Source organism: Ochotona princeps, chromosome 2, assembly GCF_030435755.1.
Source record: "Ochotona princeps isolate mOchPri1 chromosome 2, mOchPri1.hap1, whole genome shotgun sequence".
In the NCBI taxonomy this organism is placed as follows: domain Eukaryota; kingdom Metazoa; phylum Chordata; class Mammalia; order Lagomorpha; family Ochotonidae; genus Ochotona; species Ochotona princeps.
Genome location: NC_080833.1, coordinates 15,431,403 through 15,448,092, shown reverse-complemented (window position 1 = coordinate 15,448,092; position 16,690 = coordinate 15,431,403). Strand labels below are relative to the sequence as shown.

The 16,690-nt window shown below is 49.6% G+C and overlaps 1 long non-coding RNA gene across 2 annotated transcripts; it reads right to left on the bottom strand.

The window, feature by feature from the left end:
* Positions 1–462: 462 nt before the first annotated feature.
* Positions 463–16,370, bottom strand: LOC131479553 (uncharacterized). 2 transcript variants are annotated; one of them, XR_009244963.1, is made up of 3 exons: positions 16,118–16,370; positions 9,086–9,275; positions 463–558 (listed from the first exon to the last, which is right to left on the bottom strand). It is a non-coding gene; the product is annotated as an uncharacterized LOC131479553 (long non-coding RNA). The 2 variants fall into 2 exon arrangements; XR_009244962.1 differs by lacking the exon at positions 463–558 and adding an exon at positions 7,080–7,151.
* Between the last annotated feature and the right edge of the window lie 320 nt (positions 16,371–16,690).

Genomic DNA, 16,690 nt, shown 5'->3' with positions numbered 1-16,690 from the left:
TCCAGGAAGTGTTCCAGTTCCTCAGATGAGCAATGAAAAGATATAGGGCCTTCCATGGAGCTTTGGAATCATGCTGAGGTGGTAGGTGTGAGGACTGGGCAGTGGAGGGGAGCTCAGTCCAGGTCCTGTTGGGTAGAGTTGTGCTCCAGCCGGGAACTCTGTAGAAAGAGTGAGCTTGAAGTATGGGGTCAAGAATCCTTGGTACATCACGAACATCTATGGTGATGTAGTGATTTCCCAAGAGCTAACTCTGCATATTTCGCATATACTAACTTGATTAAAGACCTCTGTGATCCTAGGAAGTAGTAGTATCAACTCCATTTTATGGATGGGGAGCAGGGAGAGCAAGGAATCCCATCATGGTTGCACATTGAGTCAGTGACTCAGCTGAGGTTTGAATCCAGGTATTTGGCCTCTGAGTATGTGCACTAACTAACATACCGTGTGCTGTATGAGTGGAAGAATGTGCTCTGGGGCAGGTATTGTAGTGATGTTGGCATTCCACATTCGATAGGATCTTGGCCACTCTGTTTCTGATCCTGCTCCCTGCTAACATTCCTGGGAAGACAATGAAAGATGAATTGAGAACTTGTGCTCCTGCCACCCATGTGAGAGACCAGGATGCAGGTCCTGGATCCAACTTGGCTCAGCCTCAGCTGTTGTGGCCATTTGGGAAATGAGCCAGTGCATGGAAGACCCTCCCATTCCCACCCCACCCCATTCTGCTTTCTCCCTCCCTCTCGCTCCCTCCCTTTCTCTATAAATAAATAAAATAAACCTTAAAATAAAAAGAATTTGCTCCATCTCCTGGCTCTTGTTTCCCATATTTCAGAGTCATTCTCTGCCTTGTCTCAGGTGTAGCAAAGATGGCCAACAGCTCCAGTCTCATATCCTAGCCATTAGCAGCTCCCACAGAAAGAGCCCTGTGTTTTCCTAACTGTTCCTGAGAAGTACTGGAACGAATGCTTGCTGACTCTGATTGGCTCAGCATAGGTCATGTGCTCACCCCACAGCCAATCGCTGATATCAGCCTGGAAAAGTGATAGAACCCAGAGCTTGCTCACACTGAGGGATTGGTATAACATCACCTCTGCAGCTTCATTTGCTCTGTGTGCCACCCTCTGATCTAAGGCAGGTGGGGGCCAGTTTGTAACTATTCCTCTTTCTCACCACTGCTTAACCCTAGGGAATGCTCCAAGCTGGGTTCATGTGGCTCTCTAGGGCACAGTTCAGAGGTCCAGCTAGCTCAACTCTATTCTGCAGTTGGTTCCATAGCCTGGCAGCTGCTTATGGTGCTGGTATCCCATATGGATAATGGTTTAAGTCCTAGCTATTCCATTTCCCTTCCAGCTCTTTGCTAATAGGAAAGCAATGGAAGATGGCCCAAGTATTTGGGCTCCTGCCATCCATGTGGGAGACCCAAACGAAGTGCCAGGCCCCTGGCTTCAGCCTGTTGGACAGTGTGGCCATTTGGAGAATGAACCACAAGATAGAAGATCTCTCTCTCTTTCTCTTTCTCTCTTTTTAGGTAACTCTGCCTTTCAAATTAATTAGTCTTTAAAAATAGATATCAGGGGCCCGGTGGCATGGCCTAGCGGCGAAAGTCCTCTCCTTGAATGCACCGGGATCCCATTTGGGCGCCGATTCTAATCCCGGTAGCTCCACTTCCCATCCAGCTCCCTGCTTGTGGCCTGGGAAAGCAATTGAGGACGGCCCAAAGCTTTGGGACCCTGCACCCGCATGGGAGACCTGGAAGAGGTTCCTGGTTCCCGGCTTCGGATCAGCGCAGCACTGGTCGTTGTGCTCACTTGGGGAGTGAACCATTGGACTGAAGATCTTTCTCTCTGTCTCTCCTCCTCTCTGTATATCTGACTTTGTAATAAAAAAATAGATATCAGTAAAGTAATTTTTCTGCTTGAGCCAGTCTGAGTTGGGTTGCTGCCACTTGTAATGAAAATCCTGACCAATGCAATTCAGAAACAAAATCTACACAGTGCAGGTGACTAAATAGATGGGATTGTAAGTAGACACATGAGTTAGTGGACGTGCGAGAAACCGATGAGTAAGTGGATGCCTGAATCAGGAGTGACAGAAGTACATGGAATCTTTTGAAGTCTGAGGAAAAATGGAATGAAATGTGTTTATTTTGCTGCAAAAGCTTTTGAGATTCTTGCATAAGGGGCTTACCAAAGTTCCTGGAACATGCATATTAGAAAAAAGTTACGTGTGTATTTCATTTTTCTTTGTATTGTAAAAACTTGGGGCTAGTGCTGTGCCATAGTGGGTAAAGCTGCCACCTGTAACACTGGCATCCCATTATGGTTCTGGTTATGTCCCAGCTGCTCCACTTCTGATCCAACTTATTGCTAGAGTCCTGGGAAAAGCAGCAGAAGATGGTCTAAGTGCTTGGACCCCTGAAATCTGTGTGGGAGACCTGGCTCTTGACTTCGGCCTGGCCTAGTCCTGGCAACTGTGCTCATTTAGGAGCGTAAACCAGTGGATGGGAGATCTCTCTCTCTCTCTTTCTCTCTGTCACTCTCCCAAATAAATGGATTTTTAAGAAAAAAAAGGTATCTTTTAATTTTACACATCCATGAACTTTCTGAAGTGCCCATGTGTTCTAGAAATCGTTCGTGTTTGTCCTGCATGTCTCAGAGGCAAGTGTCCTATAAGTGCCGGGGAGAGGAGGGAGATGGACAGGCACTCCATTTCCCACCATAAGGCATTGGCTTGCACCCTAGACGACCTGACGCTAAAGGAGTGCTGCCTTTCCCAGAGGTTTCTCTGCTCCTCCCCATACCTCCTCCCACTCTTCCAGTGATTGCCATGGGGGACATGAAGTCCTGATGGTCCGGTCCAACTGCCGCCCTTGGACCATCTTCTCCAGTTCTGCCTGTTTGTGTGATGGAGGGAGGGGGTGAGGTTCTACAGAACTCGTTCCTGCACAGCAAGGCATGATGGCATGCCAGCTGTCCATGCTTCCTCCATTGGCTCAGCCACGGACTGGGTTTGATTGATTCTGGATGGGCTGCAGACTGGATACTTCCAAGCTCCGTGTATGTGGAAGACAAGTCACGGAGGGGGCGGGGAGAGAGAGGAGTCAAGGGAAGAAATGTGGGCTGGCCCCCAGCCCTCACTGGACATCCTTCCTGTCACACCCATGCTGATGACTCTGGTCTCCAGAATTGTCCAGAACTTAATTTCCCAGTAATGTCTGATCCGACGGGCATGTCCAAGGCCAAGCCCTTCAAAGGGACCAGCCTGGGCAAACGTCCTCCCAAAAATATGCAATCTGAGCATTGTTCATCTGTTATTGATTGGGAGGTTGTGCACTTCACTTCCAAAATCTCCAATAAAGCTGACTTGGAGGAGAATTTCCTGAATCCCTGGGTAAGTGGATAAAGATGTTCCAGGAGTCCGGGCTGGTGCCAGCAGGGAGGCTGGTGCGCACCGTGCGCAGTTGCTTTCTCCCTTTGTTACTTAGTGAGAATCAGCAAACCATCAGCCTCATCCTCACTCACTGCTCCCTCTGAGTTAATTTCTGGTGGCAGGCTGGGGTCTGCTTAGCCCCAGGGCCCCTGGGAATCTACTCCTCTCCTCTGGGTCAGGGGTGGGGCAGCTCACTCTCAGGCCTCCCCTGGAAAGGCACCTGCAGACGCAGTGGAAGAAGGAGGTTTCAAACCAGCACACTTTGACCTTGGAGCATCTGGAGCAGCCCAATGACAGAGACAGAGCCACCTCCAAGGTTCCCCCTCTGCCATCTACCACAATCATGACCCCTTCCAAGTTCCACTCCTCATCTGTGATGTGCCTCTTGGAGCTGATGGACTGAGTTGAGGTGAGCTTATGTGGGTTCAGAAAGTTCAGAGGAAATATTTGCTATGGAAAAGCAATGCACTGTATTCCCAAAGTTGTGCTTGCATCCAAATAAGCTTATCTTGTAATTCAAGTATTTCATGAGCTTAAAGTACATGCAACATGCTTTGCATGGCGCCTGGCACACACAGCAGGCACTCAATAAACACCCCTTGTTATTAAGTTACTCCCTGACATAAGCAGCTGGGACTCCAGTGACTTCACAGTGAGCGCCAGAGAAGTCGCTAGAGATGGGGTCACCCCTTGCTTGACTTCTCCCCTTCCCCGACCCCTGTCGCCTATTCCCAGGCTGTGGATGGAAGGCTGAGTGCTGGCCAGCTGAATCAGTGCTTGTAATCTGGGGATGGGGGGGGCAGCACCCCACAGAAGAGCCCCAGGCAGGCCAGAAACAGGGAGACCTCACCCAAGCCAGGATGTGGCTGGAGAGTTCAGTCCTTGGCATTGTGTTTCTGTCACGAGGAGTTGAGATGCTGGAGCAGCCGCCCATCTCTGAGCCCTCAGAGATGACCTGTACCTACTTGTGGTCTGTGCCCCTGGGGAGGCTGTGGGTTCTCAGCACTTCAGCTCTCATGCCGCCCAGAGCAGGGCTCAGAAAACTGAACCAAGATCCAAGCCACCCAGAAAAGCCTCAGCCAAACCCAGAACTGGATGTTCTTTAGACAAAGCCACGTGGGAAAGGCTCTGGGAACTGAGCAGGGAGTGACCCTCAGGGGCCACATGAGACTTGAGTCTGGACCCAGCTGGGTTACTGTGTTGCTCAGAGAAAAACTTCAGCGTTGTCCAGAAGAGATGGTGATGATCCAAATCTACACAATGTCTAGGACACAATTCAAAATTGTTGGACACATGGAGAGCCAGGAAAATGTGAAGGTTCTCCGGCTAATAAAGGGCATCGATGAAAAACCCGGAGCCCATAGCATTCCTGATGGTGAGAGAAGGAGTGCTGTCCCCTAGAAACTGCGTTTTGCATCATGACTACAACTGCAATCAAGATAGATCATGTACCTAAATGACAAAGCACACCAACATAGAAGTTCTGGAAGACAGTAGAGGAGGAAGTCTTAGAGATCTTGGATGAGACAAGCCTTTCTTGGAGTCAGCGCTGAAAATGCCACCCATAAAAGAAAAAAAAATGGATTGCCTGAATTTTGTATCACAATTAAGTTTTTCTCTTAAAAGGTGAAGTTAAAAATGAAAGGATAAGCCACAGGCTGAGACTAAAACTAATTTTAAATCATGCGCGTGCATCTGGGATGTACACAGAACTCCCCAAAGTAACAAGATTGCAGACAATTCAAAAAAGGGGCAGAAGAGCTGCACTGGCCTTTTATCAGAGAGAGTGTGTGGGGGTCAACATGGGGAAAATGTCCACACAACACAGCAGGAGTGGGCACTGTGGCATGGCATGCCAACCTCTGTGTGGAATGTCCGTGTCCTGTATCTGAACATTGGTTCCCATTCAGGCTGCTGCACTTCCGATCTAGTTCTCTCCTACTATACCTGAGAAGGTGTCAGAGCATGGCCCATGGACTTGACTCCCTACCACTCACATGGTTCCCGGCATCTGGCTGTTGCCTAGCCCAGTCCTAGTTTTGTGGTCATGAGAGTGGACCAATGATTTCTCTGTTACTCTCCCTCTTGAATAGAAAAATCTTTTTTTTTTTTTAATTGGAAAGACAGATTAGATTAATGGAGAGAAGGAGAAACAGAGGGAAAGATCTTCTATCTGCTGGTTCACTCCCCAAATGGCCACAAAGACCGGAGCAGAGCTAATCTGAGACCAGAGTCAGGAACCTTCTCTAGATCTCCCACGTGAATGCAGGGTCCCAAGATTTTGAGACATTCTACACTGCTTTTCTAGGCCATAAGTGGAGAGCTAGCTGGGAAGTGGAGAGGCCGGGATACGAACCAGGGCCCATATGGGATCCCTGCATTTGCAAGGTGAGGATTTAATCATTGTGACATTGCATCAGGCCCATAAGCAGATCTTAAAAACAAATCATTACCAAACAACATTGAAAATCACAAGAAATTGTCCTTTAACAACCTTTAGGTCCTGGATAAACAAAAAATTCTGGCCATACTGAGTATTGTCAAAATGTAACTTTTACACACAACTGCTAGAAATGTAAAATGGTTCCTAGCTGTAGGCACCTACCTAGGTAGCCTTGTTCCTGGGCAAGTGTTTTCTGTTGGGAGAAAAGCAGCCAATAGCTGTAGAGCATCTGGACCTGTTTCATGTTAACTATAGTAGTGTGCCAGTATAGTTGCCTATTATGATTAATTTTTTTAAAAATTTATTATTTATTTTTCTTGGAAAGTCAGATATACAGAGAGGAGAGACAGAGAGGAAGATCTTCGGTTCAATGATTCACTCCCCAAGTGACCGCAACGACCAGTGCTGCACTGATCCAAAGCCAGGAGCTAGGAACTTCCTCCTGGTCTCCCACATGGGTGCAGGGTCCCAAAGCTTTGGGCCATCCTCGACTGTTTTCCCAGGACACAAGCAGGGAGCTGGATGGGAAGTGGAGCCGCTGGGGTTAGAACCAGCGCCCATAGGGATCCCGGCACATGCAAGGCGAGGACTTTAGCCACTAGACTACCGTGCCGGGCCCTGTTATATTATTTTTAAGATACATGGAAAAGGAAGGGAACACCAGGCCAGACCAGGAAAAGCCACCCCAGCCTCCGGCAGTAGGGCTGTAGATTGCCTGGGTAAGGGGTTCTGGGCATATATTGGAGTAGGCAGCTGAGAGCATGTTTGACAGGGGAGGAATGACTTGTGGGGGCTTCCATAGACCAGGCCACGGTACTTGCAGGTAGGCAAGGGAGCTAAAATGGAGTGGTTTAGAGGGAGGAAACCAGAGACCATGTCTGGGCCAGGCCAAGGCACCTGCCCACATGGGAGACCTGGGCTGGGTTAAGTAGCATCACTCTCTGCCCGCTGGGGCTGGTGATATGCCTGGTTTTACTAGGCTGCAGTACAGGAATAGGGAGTAGGCCACATCAGGCTGGGCTACAGCACCCACTAGAATGTGAGAAAACCAGATCTAGGGGCAGATTCTGTAGGGAACATGTGGGCTCACCTCTGCGGGACTGTGGCACTTGCTGGTTTGCACAGAAAGCTGGGGGTGGTGACTGACTGAGCCAGGTTGGATCTTGGAACTCACCTGACACTTGTGGGAGCTGGAACTGGACGGGGGGGTTGCAGAGGGGGCCAGGCTGCAGCACTGGACCCACAACACAAAGACCAGGACTAAGGAGAGCTGCATCTCCTGCTGGGGAGCATAATAGCTGGGGTGTGGTGGGCCAGGCCAAGCAGGTCTGCTGCACTCCTCAGCTGGGGTGTGGGCTGGGTCTGGGAGCAGGCTGGGCTGGGTCAGGCCACAGCACCTGCTGGCATGCATGAGAGCCGGAATAAATGTGGGCCGAGCCTGGCTGGCCTAGGCTGTGACAGTTGTCAGAGAGAGCTGAGACTGTGGGTGGGCCACACCAGGCTGGGCTGAAGTACCCACCAGCACATGCGAGGTTAGGGACTGAGAACAGGGCCTGGGGGCAGAACTTCCTTGCTCTAGGCTACAGCACCCACTGGTGAGTGCAAGAGCCAGAGCTAGGGGCAGATCACGCTAGGGAAGGCAGCAGCAGCCATCAGCATGCCATATATGTAGACTGGATTTGGCTGAGCCAGTCTGGGCTAGGCACCATCACCTGCTGGTGCTCATGCGAGCCAGAATGATTTGGACAGGCTTGACTGTCCTCTCTCTTTCCTTCCCCCAGTTCACATCAGAGCTGCGTCAGGGGGTGAGCCAGACTGGATTAGGCTATAGCACCCACCAACAAGAGCCAGAAAGGGTGCAGGCCAGTTGGGCTAGGCTGCAGTACCTGCTGTAGTTAGTGACAGGACTGGGGCCAGCCATATCAGGCTGGGCTACGTACCTGCCAACACACATGAGATCCAGGTTTGAGAGCAGGTCTAGTGGAGGAACTTGGGGAGCTCCTCTGCTAGGTTGCAACTCCTGCTGATGAGTGTGAAAGCCAGGGCTGGGGCAGGCCAGACCAGGCTGGGTTGCAACACTTGTCAGTAAATGTGTGAGCTGGGTCTGGGGGCAGGCTGGACTGGTCCAGTCCACAGTACATATTGGCATGAACAAGTACCAGGATGAGATGTAGGCCGGGACAGGTTGGATTGGAACACCTGCCAGTTCACATGAGGGCTGAGGGTGGGCCAGACTGGGCTAGGCTGCTGCACCTGCTGGTGAGAGCTAGGAATTGAGATGGGTTAGGCTAAGCCAGATTGTAGCACCTGCTGGAAGATGTCAAGACTGGGGTAGGCCAGTTGCAGCACTCACTGGTGTGTGCAAGACCCAGGGTTAGGAATGAGTTTGGTAGAGGCACTTCAGGGACTCCCTTGTTGGGCTGCGGTTTCTACTGGTGAGAATGAGAGCTGGGACTAGGAGCACACCAGGCTGGGCTAGGCTGCTGTACCCACTGGCATGAATGAAAGTCAGAATGGGTGCAGACCAGCTGGATTAGCCTGTAGCACCTGCTGGTAAGTGCCAGGCTGGGTGCAAATTAGGTTGGACTGCAGTATCTCCTGGCAGGTGCAAGATCTGGGGCTCAGCGTAGGCCTGGTAGGGGAACTGCTGGTACCTACCCTGCTGGGCTGTAGTTCCTACTGGTGAGCATGAAGGCCAGGGCTGGGACAGGCCAGGCTGATCAAAGCTGCAACCCTTATCATCATAAGTGTGGGCTGGGTCTGGGGGCAGGGTGGGCTGAGCCAAGCTGCAGCAGCTACGGGTGTGCATGAAAACCAGTTGGGATGTGGGACAGACCATACTGGGCCACAGCACATGCTAACGCACGCAAAAACTGGGGCTGAGAATTTTAGGGAGTCATGCCGACCAGGCCACAGTACTCACTGCTGTGATGAAGACAGGCTGGGCTAGGCTAGATCATAGCACCTGTCAGGTCACATGAGAGATAGGAGTAGGGGAGGAGTTGATCAGGCAGCTGAATCTACTAGTATGTGTTGACTGGTGCAGGTGACAGTCCAATTCTAAGGCTGTACTAAGTGCAGCACGCAAGAATCAAGTCTGGGGTCACCCCAGGCAAAGTTTCTTGGAAAACTCAACTAGGCTGCTGGACTCAAACCCTGGCCACAGGGAACACCATAATATTTTGTGGTCATCACAATACTTTGTGGTCTGACCTTGTAGTACATGTGTCAGGACTGGACCTTCTCAGTTGCTTATGCCTATGCAGTGGTCAGCATGCCATGGTGGGACATGACAGCCAGTTCATCTAAGCCAGCAGAAGACGTGGAGCGCTTCCATCAGAGGATAGAAGGCAGAACAAGATGGGCTGTTTTCCTGGCCAAGCTTTGCAGCATGTTCCTGGGCCTGTGGATGCAGGAAGGTGGACTATGTCAGCCTATAAACCTTGGAAAGATGCAACAAAACCGAGAGCATCTCAGTACTACCAAAATCATCCAACTGACACCCTTGGAAATCTCTTCCCCACATAGGGGTCTCTAAGATGTCATCAAATGACTGTTGCGCATCCGCAGGTGCTGATGCATTTTGACAGCAAGGAATGGTTCCTCCCCCCTTCCCACTGCTGACACAGGAGAAAGAAAAGTTGAAGCATTTGTCTCACCCCCTTTCCTTCATACCTCAACCCTCTCCACTCTAATCAGAAGCCCACATGGCCCTGCATCCTTCTCAACTGTGTAAATAGTATTAAAAAGAAAATGTAAAAAAAAAATGCAAAATGGTACAATTACTTTGTTAAACAGCATGGAGTTTTCTTGGTTAATCGTGTACTTAGTCAGTGACCTAGTCAATTCATTCCTTACCCAGGGAAAATGAAGTTGGTGTGTTCACAAAAACTTGTATGTGAAAGCCTACGGCGGCTTTGTCTGGGACGGCTAAAAATGGGAACAACTCAAATGCCTGTCCACAGATGGCTGGGTAAGACAGTTCTTGCCTGTGCATGCAAGGACTATCACTTCTCCTTGAAAGGCAGTAAACCATCGACCCACTTGCAATGCCTCTGATTGCTGGGGGTAATTACACCGAGTGACAGGAGCCAGACAACAAAAAGTGTGTGTTCGTGATTCTAGCTGAAACTTCTGGCTAAGTTAGAGGGATGGGTGGGGGTGGTGGTTCTGAGTAGGATAGAAGAGCTTGCTTCCCAACCACAGCAGTAGCTTTATGGTTGCATAAATCCATCAGGGAGGATCGCGTGGTGCACATTAAAGGTCTCCAGGTTGCTCTTTAGATATACCTCCGTGAAGGTGGGGAGCAAAAGCCTCGTCCATCACTGACAGTAAACGCCCACTCCTTAAGGCCCCTAACATCCTCCGGCTAGACTATCCCTGCAGGGGGAACTGCTTGGTGTCCAGACTCCCTCAGCCCACACTCTGGTAACTTGATGATGGGAGATGGAGACCCTGAGAGTTGTGGGGGTCTTGGCAGGATGATGCCTATTTTCATCCAGGTCTCTCCAAAATATCCCAAAGTGCAGATTTGTGCAACTTCATCCTAACTGGGCTGTTACCTCTGGAAACTTCCAGGGCCCACTGGCTCTGTGATTCCCCTGGGGACCTCCCTCTCAGGGCAGGTGCCTTTTCCTTTGTAATGTTGCCCAGCTTAGCTGCAGGCTGACATCCGGTCAGCTCAGCCACTCCTGCTGAAAGAAGGGGCCTCTTTGCCAAGAAACCCTGAAAGAATTCAGAGTGCCCTGTCATTGGCCTATTCTGGGTCACTTGATTGTCTCTGAACCAATTGTGGTGGTTGAAGGAGTCAGGGTTCTGGGGTCAACTCTGGTCAACCACAGAGTGTGAAGTCCTCTGAGCTTTGTCGGGGAGAGCTGGGGAAATGGCAGTGCCAGGTGCTGACACAGTCACTCAGTGACTGAGACGGTGGCACCAACACCCACCCCTTCTTTGCATTCATCACAGGCCCAGCTGAACACTTTCTAGCCAGAGCTGGAAATCTTGTCAGCAGTGGGCTGAGCCATGTGCAGCCCCCGTTTGACATAGAGGAACCTGAGGGTGGGAGAAATGGGGGCTTCAGCTAGAGTTTAGGGTGCAGTGACATCCCTACAGGTCCATGTGACCCTAGGGTCCATGGTGTCTTCTCTGCTCCTTTCCACAGGAGAGTTCCGGCTTTGCTGGGATGAGAACGGTGAGTGGGCAGGGGCCCCTATTCGCAACTGACCTGAGAGAAATGTTCATCACGAGAATCAAGATGGTGGAATAGGGTAAGGACACGTTTAAACAGACGGAAAAACATTTAATCAGGATGAAGCAGAGAGGATACATTTTAGGAAATAGGAAAGGACAGAACAACAGCAGAGGGGTACCTGGAGACTGACAGACACTGGAAAGCAGCAAAAAGAATGGTGTGGTGTTGCAGTGGCTGTTAATCCAGCAGCATTCAGCAAACGGCGATCTGAACTCCACCAGCAGCCGGAACTCCACCAGCAACCAGGTGGGAAGGGACTTTCACTGGGAGCCTGGGAGGTGAACCCAGACAAAGACCTGTCCGTCCTGCTGGTCTGATTGATTTGACCAGGAGCAGAGACAGAGCAGCAGATCTCAGACGGGCAGTGTGAGAACAGAGTGGATTTCACAGCCCAGTCAGCCCCCTAGAGCTGAATTGGGCACCATTTTGCGTAAGGAGGAAAGGGCAAGGGAAAGGACTGAGCATGCGCTGAGCTGGGAGTGAGCTCATTTCTGACTCGGTGAACTGCAACGACGTGGCATTCTACGGGTTCCACCCGGGGCAGGTCTGGGTAGCCCTCGGATCTGACAGCCAGCAGATCAAGGACTGTAGTGGCGGTATGTCAGGTGCCATTTTGTACACTGTGGCAATAGCTTTGGGACTGCAGGGGACATCAGTGAACTGCGCATGTGCTGATCTCGCAAGAACTCGCTGAGGTCAGTGAAGTGCACTGGTCCCGCAGGAAAATAATACCTAACGTCCAACAGGTTCTGACAAGATCAGCACCACTAACAACCTAATTATATAGGACACATGGTGTCTCTCTAATCCTGCTCCAACTGGAAGTGGGAGAAAGGTTACAGAGATAACGGTGCAGCCTCAGCACAGTATCACAGGAGGTGGAGTGTGGTGAGCCAAGAGCTGGGGCTGTGGAGACCATGGTGGAAATCTGACATAAGAATCCAGACCTGGAACTCGCTGGAGGTTGTGGCACAAGTGGGTGCAAGCAGAGTTGTGTACCAACTGCAATAAGTAAAATCGCATTGTAGACCTGTGGGTGACACAGCTTAGAAACCTGCCCCAAGGAGAAGACTCTGCTAACCAGAAGTACAATTATCAAGAGCAAAAAAAGAGACAAAGGCACAATGAATATTACCGAAAACTCCCCTGCAAAGGAGCAAAACCCTATGCCAACCTCAGAGTTAACTGAGGAAGACATTGAGAAAATGGGGCACACAGAATCCATAAGACTCATTTTGAAGATTCTGAATAATAATGAGAAGCTCTTGCAAGAGTTCGAAGAATTTAAGAAAGCAACAAAGCAAATCAAGACTGGTATATCAAAAATTAAGAACACAGTAGAGCAAATTAAAAGTATAGTGAAAAGTCTTCAAGGTAGAATGAAGGAGGTAGAAGAGGGAATCTCAGAATTGGAAGATATTTCCTGTCACCAAGGGGAAGCAAACAAAAAGCTGGAAGCAGAGCTGGATCAGGCTAAAAAAAGTATTCAAAAGGCCAAATACAAGAGTTATGGGACTCCCAGAAGGTGCAGAAAGAGAAGCTGAGTTTGCAAATGTATTCAATGAAATAATAAAGGAAAATCTCCCTAATCTGGAGAAAGAATTGGGAAACAAGATCCATGAGGGGCACAGAACTCCCAACAGGCTTGATCAAAAGCGATTTTCACCACGACATATGATCATCAGGCTCTCTTCAATTGAACATCAGGAAAAGATCCTTAAATACGCACGTGAAAAAGATCAATTGACATATAAAGAAATGCCAATTAAGCTCACAGGAGATCTCTCACAGGAAGCTCTACAGGCAAGAAGAGAATGGAGTGACATATTCCAGATTCTAAAAGCAAAAAATTGAAAATGAAATAAGATTCTTCCACAGTAAAGAAAAGCTAAAAGAATTTGCCTCTTCCAAACCTGCCCTACAAATGATACTTCAAGATGTTCTCTTGGCAGAGAAGAGGAACAGCACCTACCAAAACCAAAGGCAAATGGGAAGAACATCCCACTAAAATGACAACACAAGACTAAACCAATGAACAATCCATTCCTAAAATGACAGGACCAAAATAACATCCATACATATTAAACTCTGAATATAAATGGCTTAAGCTCAATCAAATGTCATAGATTAGTAGACTGGCTTAAAAAACAAAACCCATCTGTTTATTGTCTGGAGGAGACACACTTCCACAAAGATCAGTGGAAACTATATTGCATGGGTTTTGTTGTTTTCTGTTGGTTTCATCTCTTCAAAACACTCTCTTCTGATTAAATCATTCAATGACTCATAGATCATGCAGTGGCATCATTTTCTTCAAGAAGGTTCTTGATTTTTATTTTTTCAGCTACACATTAGTCATGTAATAGCATGCTATCTAACTTCTTGGTGTTGTTAATTTCTTTTTTCTTTCAGATGTTGATTTTGTTTTGTGGCTCTTCATTTAAGGGGATGTATAGTAGCTGTGTCATGGAGACTGTCATACCTAGTAACATGTCATTTAACTTCAGGGCATTGTAAATTTCTATTTTTCTTTCTATTGTTGATTTTGTATTATGACTTTTCATTTGAGGGGATGTACAGTAGCTGTGAAATGGAGACTAACATCCAGATGTGAGGATGCAGTGTTGTATGCATTTCTGCTTCCAGACAAAGATACTTACAATGAAACTGTTTACTATATCTTGACAATAGGATTCTGGACTCTGTGCCATTGTCCATGCCCTCAATGATGGACATATGACTGAGTATGAAGAACTATGTGCTAGTAATGATATAGAGGAACTAGGTGGGGGAGAGGGAATTGGGGAGGGGATAAGGGAATATGGAGCTGTATCATAAAATGATAGCAATAATAATAAAATGTGAAAAAAAAAAAAGAAATGACCATCATTAGAAGCTTTTGGAGACTGCACTGCTGAGCAAGGTCTGTGTTCACCTGCACTGGCCATAGGGCTGCAGGCCCATGGGGGCAGGCCTGCAGGGAGCAGAGCTGGGCCAGGGCACACCCCCAGGATTGGCCCTAGCTTCCTGGGACTGGGAGGTAACCAAGGTCATCGGGAAGTCTAGGAGGGTGGGAACCCAATGTTTGCAGAGCGTCTGCTGCGTTCCCAGAACTGTGCTGGGCTAAGGGGGATACCAGGAACCATAACCACTGTCATCCATATGGTGGGCAGAGAACTCAGGAAGTCAGCACCACGAGGAAGCCCTGGGGCTTGCCAGCTCGCAGTCGGCTGCCAGCACCAGGCAGGGACAGGCGGGGGTGCAGGGCGAGGGGCAGCAGGCCTGGCACAAGCATGAGTCTCTCTCTAAAGGGCATGGTCACCTCCCCAGTACCTGTCATGTAGAAGCCCAGGTCCTGTGCTGCCAGGTGTCTGAGTTTTGAGAGAACCAAGAAATCTGGATTTCACAGGGAATGCCTCCACTAATTTTTTTTTTTAAGATTTATTTATTTTTATTGGAAAGGCAGATATACAGAGTGGGGGAGAGACAGAGAGCAAGATCTTCTCTCCAATGATTCACTACCCAAGCGGCTAGAGCTGAGCAAATCCAAAGCCAGGAGCTCGGATCCCCTTTCAGGTCTCCCATGTGGGTGCAGGGTCCCAAGGCTTTGGGCCGTCCTCGACTGCTTTCCCAGGCCACAAGCAGGGAGCTGGATGGGAAGCAGGGCCGCTGGGATTAGAACCCTCGACCGGGCCCGGCGGCTTGGCCTAGCGACTTAAGTTGTTTGCCTTGAACGTGCCCGGGATCCCATATGGGCACTGGTTCTAATCCCGGCAGCCCTGCTTCCCATCCAGCTCCCTGCTTGTGGCCTGGGAAAGCAGTCGAGGACGGCCCAAAGCCTTGGGACCCTGCACCCATGTGGGAGACCTGGAAGAGGTTCCTAGCTCCTGGCTTTGGATCAGTGCAGCACTGGTCGTTGCGCTCACTTGGGGAGTGAACCATCTGACGAAGATGCTCCTCTCTGTCTCTCCTCCTCTCTGTATATCTGCCTTTCCAATAAAAAAAAAAAATCTTTAAAAAATATATAAAGCTGACCTACCTTTTCAATAAAAATAAATCTTAAAAAAAAAAACACCCACTCCAAACTCAGTCTTATGGTCTCAAGTGTGTGGACTGACAGAGCTCAGCTGGTGCTGCTTTTGCTCCACGTGGTGCTCAGAGGGGCTGCAGTCATTGGGATCTCAGCCAGGTTGGAAGATCCAAGATGGCACACACGGGGCCGGTGGTTGATGCTGGCAGGAGGTTGGGGGTTGGACTGCAGTTGTCAGGGTGCCTTCCTGCTCATGTAGTGTGGGCTTTCCAAACCAAGAGAGAAAAAGCCAAGAGCAAACAATCTAGGAGACCCAGGTGGAAGCTGCAAGGCCTCTGTTGACCTAGTCCCAGAGACTATTCAGACAGCAATGAACCACAGGCTAAACGCAGATTCAAGGGAAGAGAACCACTGGACGTGACTATTGGGAGGGAATGCCTGCCTTTGGGGACGGACTGCCCTGTCGTTCCAGATATTCCTTTGATTTCTCCACCTGCTTTCAAGGACTCTTTTCTTTGTTGACCAATGAGTTGGTCCAGCTCATCCCAGGAGCTCCCTCAAGCTCCAGTGTCTAGTCCAGTTCCTAGTTAACATACAAAGGAGTACTTCAAAAATCACCGAGAAGTTAAATGAAAAGATATTCATTGTAGTGCAAGAATTCATACAAGTTTTTTTGTCATGATATGCATTATATGCGTGGAATTTTTGAAGAGTTCTCAAAAGTATAGACTTCAAACTTCTTTGCACCAAAAAACTCCATTTTCTGCTAATTTGTGAAGATCCCTGGAAGAGAGGGAGGAAGGAAAGAGGATACGGGATGCTGGCAGTGCAGGCAGCAGCTTAACTTGCTGTGCCACATTCTGGCCCCTGGCGCCCCTACTTCTGAGCTCTTTCCTCTCACCCATGCCCGGCCACCTGAAGAATGCACACAGAATCACAGAGTTGGAATTGCACATACATCCACCCGGTGGCCGTGGCGGAGATTCGCCTGAGCAAGGGCAGAGACGGTTCACAGAGCTGCCTGTCCCCCTTGAAAGGACCGATTGTCCAAGGCCGAGATAGGCCAGCTCACCTTTGAAAGAGGCCACTCACCAACAGGGTGGCCTGAACTTGGGACAAACAAAACAAGGCAGACAATGAATCCATTGGAAGCAGCTGGGAGCCACAGGGGCTGTGAGAACCTGGCCTTGCAGTGTGTTAGCAGGACGGCAGGGAGGGAGCCAGGTCACCCTGGGACAGCAGTATCCACCGCCCTTTATCTGAGTTGGAGCCAACAGCTAGCAGCTTTGACACCCCCACCCCGACTGGGGCTGCCAGCTTTGGGGGTTCTGTGCCTTTTGGGTCTGCCGCAGGCAAGTTGCTTCCCCATTAAGGAATCCTACCTGGCCAACTTCCTTACTTTTACTCTTTCCTGCATTCACCCGCTCCTGCCACACTCAGTGCTCCTCAGCCCCGCAGTGCCCGTCCCTGCCCTCCAATGTCCTCGCCATCCGCCCTCCTGCCTGCGCCACGGGGAAGGAGGAGAGCTGGCTGCTGC